Below are 4,318 nucleotides of genomic sequence, written 5' to 3' on the forward strand. Positions count from 1 at the left end.
ATATTTTCTGTTGGTCCATAATACAATTCCAGCTATCTCTACTGCTCAGCATTCCATCAAAGAACTATGAAAGTTCTTGACTGTGGAACATAGAAAAAATGAAATCACAATTTCTGGTGGACAAGGAATGAAAATATTGGTATTATATTATGCCCAACAACAAGCAAAACTTCCTTTCCGACCACAATGCACATATGTTGAGGATTTAAAAGAAAAAAATGCGAAGCAACTTGTAGCCTATATGTTGAGTGGTGCTTTTTCGTACTTTTTTTTTTCACTAATGACTGGTGCTTTTTTTTTCGGCAAAAAACATAATGCTAGGTACGACCAACCCCTAGGGTTGTGCCCGTAGACCGATCCAGGCGTGCCTTGGACGCCACCCAGGGAGATTTTATTTATTAAATGTGGTGTTCAACAGTGTTTATAGGCATGGAGCAAGTGTACATATCCCAATTATACACAGACCCAACTCGCCCACGCCCTTGAAGAAGAAAAGAAAAAATACATGAGTGGTACCTATAATGAGAAATTGGGTCAATCTCCAAGGAAGCAATGATCCAAAAAATTATTAACTTATATTTTTGGTAAAATATGTGAAATAAAATAGATAGAAAAAATCTCTTATCAGATAATACTAAGGATTTTTAAAACATAATAAAATTAAGTAAAATTTTCTTTTCATTTAGAAAAGTTCAGAGCTGCGATGAATGCCCAAACTTCAGTTGAAATTGAAAATAAATTTCAAAACTGAACGAGATGTGGTTAAAATTTTAATGGTATTTTAAAAAAAATTCAAAAGGAAAATTAGAATCTGAAATTCAAAATGAACACAAATAAATTTTTTGTTTAAATTTTGGGGAGAGTTAGGATATATTAGGAAATGAATTTCAGAAAAATAAGATTCTGAATTTTGGAAGAGAATAGTAAATCATTCTAAAGAGAGAAAGCAGAGAATGATCAATGAAAATTGATTTTTCATGGAAATTTGAAATGGATCTAGAAAACTATGATAATGATGAAGATGAGGAACATCATAGATCAATTTTTGTTTCTTTTCAATATTGATCTTGAATGCAATGAATTTGTTCTTAATCCTCAAAACTCCTCCAAGTGCATGTACATATCACCCATACATTGATGTTTTGCAGACGTTCAAGTAGGAAATAAAAGGAACAGGAAAAGAACTTGATTTTGAATCCAAGATGCAAGAAATTTTTTACTGAAGCAGATTCTGGTGTCCTTCCAGGCCTAGGGTTGACAACCTTCCTTAATATTTTTTTCTATCTTTCCCATCTTTTTCAATCAATCTAACATATGTATTGATAGAGGGTCACTAAAGAACCTAACTTCAAAATTGCCTAAAAATTGGGCTTGATTGGATTGCTGGATTTCAAAATATCTAGACTTAAAATTGTCTCAATCTAAGCCATTCTAAATCTCATGTTTACACCTTGCCAGATAGATCTATATCCACAACCCAATTGCTTATCAATTGTCTCCTTGTTATGTCTACCGATCAACGGTCTAAGTCCCACTTGTCATGGCTTCTCAAAAAGGTAAAATCATTCAAGAATAAATGAAAAAATTATTTTATCACCCTTTTATTACACTGATTTTAGTGTCATAAGGGTTCCATATTTAATCTAATACAATGATGCCTCATATACTACGCTATAAAAAATAGTATGATGATTAAACATTAATTGGAATAACTGCATATGTTTCTCTTGAAAATATATGTGGACTAAAATCAAATCACACATATAATATCTTATTTAATATTCATTAATATTATATATTCATTATAACACACATGTGATGCTTATAATTGAAATATGTAAATAGAATACTACTATCAAGTCCCACCAATATGATGATTTTGTCCGAACCTGTAGCCATTATTGTTGAGACATTAATGACAATTACTGGGTGCTCTAAAGTAGAATGGATCTATATGAATCCCTGAATGGAATTATACATATTGTAAATGGGGTTGATTCATGTCACAATTGTGTAAGTGTTGCTTAGACCTAAGACACCAAAAATGCCTTGAGGATTTTATTTGGACATACGAGTCCCTAAGCAGGTTATTCCAAAACATCTAAGGTAAGATGCATGAATAAGTACGCAAAGTTGATTGTGCGGTCAAGAGGAGATATTTTTCCCTTGGTATTAGAGGATATTGATTCAACAAAGATGATGCAGTTAAATCCTTCGCCGATGGTATTAGAGGTGTTCTACAACAATTTTGTCATGCACTAGTACTGTCATGAATGAGAAGTTAGGATTTTATGGTTGATCATTCCTTTAGTCAATCGAGAGTCTCATGTGGATGAAAGATTATGAATAAACAATAACTAATGATGGTAAAGAATCCATGAGAGAGTTGAAGTACTCCTTTGTATCTTCTAGGGCATGAGTTGTAGCTTGACACCCCATTGGTCAACAACTTAAGCCATTCAATTGGGTTAGGCTGATCCTTGATCAATTAATAAGGTCCACCAAATAAAGGTTGTTGGGCCATTAAAGTTGATAACTAGAATGATATATGGGTATAAAGGGTCATCCATTTAAGGTTTTATGGACATTAGTAGATACAAACAAAGTTTGGTGACTTTTACTTATTATTCTTGAGGATGGGGACTTTTATGAAAATTTTCAAGGGAGTTTAATGAAAATTTCAATAGACACTATAAATAGAAGGGGCAACCTCATTTAATATCCATGTGAATGATTTTGAATGGGCCCATATTTCTTCTCTTTTGTTTCCTTGAGTGCTACTTCTGGTGGAGATAGGATTGAGAGGAAACCTGATTTCCATTAGTTAATTTTGGGTATAAGAAGAGGGGATCCATTGCTCTGAAGCTTGTGTGAATACTTCAAAAGGTGGGAAATTTGAACGGCTTAAAGATCCTCACTTGAGGAACAAAGAAATAAAAAATTGATCCATACAAAGGTGATTTTTTGGTTTTTTTTATTTCTGGATTTGAGATATGTCTGTGATTTGATATTCCACTACACAATCAAGTTTGGATCATTGTCGATCGAAGCCCCCCAATCCCAACAGTTTCTGTGTTAAAAATATGCCTTGTTTAGAGCAATCAAAACACACCAAGTAAAATTTCAATTGTGAAAGATGTGATGGATTTAGTGTAAAAAAGTAACATTTTTTTCATCAATTCACGTGGCTCTATGCCTTTAGTGCTTTGAAAACTTAGTTTTTAATTGGCCACCTGCATCTCTGATTTACACGATCTAATAGTTTTCAAATATCTTTCGCGTGGAAATTTTACCCCCTCAGATCTAATAAATTTAATTTCAAAATATAAAACATTCTCTCTGACTTAAAAAATAAATTTCTTAATGTTAATGGCCCAGAAATTCTCAAAAATATGGAAACATTCATGAAAAATTAATTAATGTATTTATTAATTCAAAAATACCATTTTACTTGTAAAATTAATTTCTTACAAAGTATAAACTCAGAAAATTCTGTACAACTAAAAGTATCATAAAAATCATTAATTTGTCTATGAGATATGTTTTATACTTCTGATTTTAGTTAAATTATAAGACTTATTCACAGGATAGTAATTAAAATCAGGAATAAAATTAGAAGTAAAACACATAAATAGGAGTTAAGATGAGGAATACAAATAAAAATAAAAAAGTGTTAAATGAATGATGTACACACTGGCTAATTAGTAAATCAAGAAATAAAATGAATGATTTTTTAATTGAAAACACAAATTATATTTTATTAACATGCAAATTACTGGGTTATTTCTATGGAATTTACTCGTATTTATTCATTCAAATAATTATACATGTGTGTTATCAAACTTAAAATGATTAAATCTACTTTTTGGAGTGATATCCTGATTTTTGTGGATCTAATCATATTTTTAATGATTTTTACGACGCCATACTCTTATTGAACTTAATTTTCAAATTTGGAATATATTTGTTATGAATTTTTTGACCTTATAGTCATGGAGATATGAATTATTGAAAGTGAATATATACATTATTTTTCTGACTTATTATTTATTTTATTAAATTTATTAAAATATTTTTCTTTGGATATGCGCCCACCATATGCCACCATTCTATTTGTTGAATGGCGACCAATCACAAGTATTCAAAATGATTAGCTACACTACTCATTGCAAAAAGGCTCGATTATGGCATTGCAAAATTGCTATGCCAAAATGAGCTTATCATTGTCTAACATGTTATACACCTTATTCTCAGGAGGTGACATGGACCAATGAAAAAAAGATGATTTGACTTGAAGTGACTGCGATTCATAGATCAA

The sequence above is a fragment of the Wolffia australiana genome, chromosome 14 (genome assembly GCF_029677425.1).
Source record: "Wolffia australiana isolate 7733 chromosome 14, ASM2967742v1".
NCBI lineage: Eukaryota > Viridiplantae > Streptophyta > Magnoliopsida > Alismatales > Araceae > Wolffia > Wolffia australiana.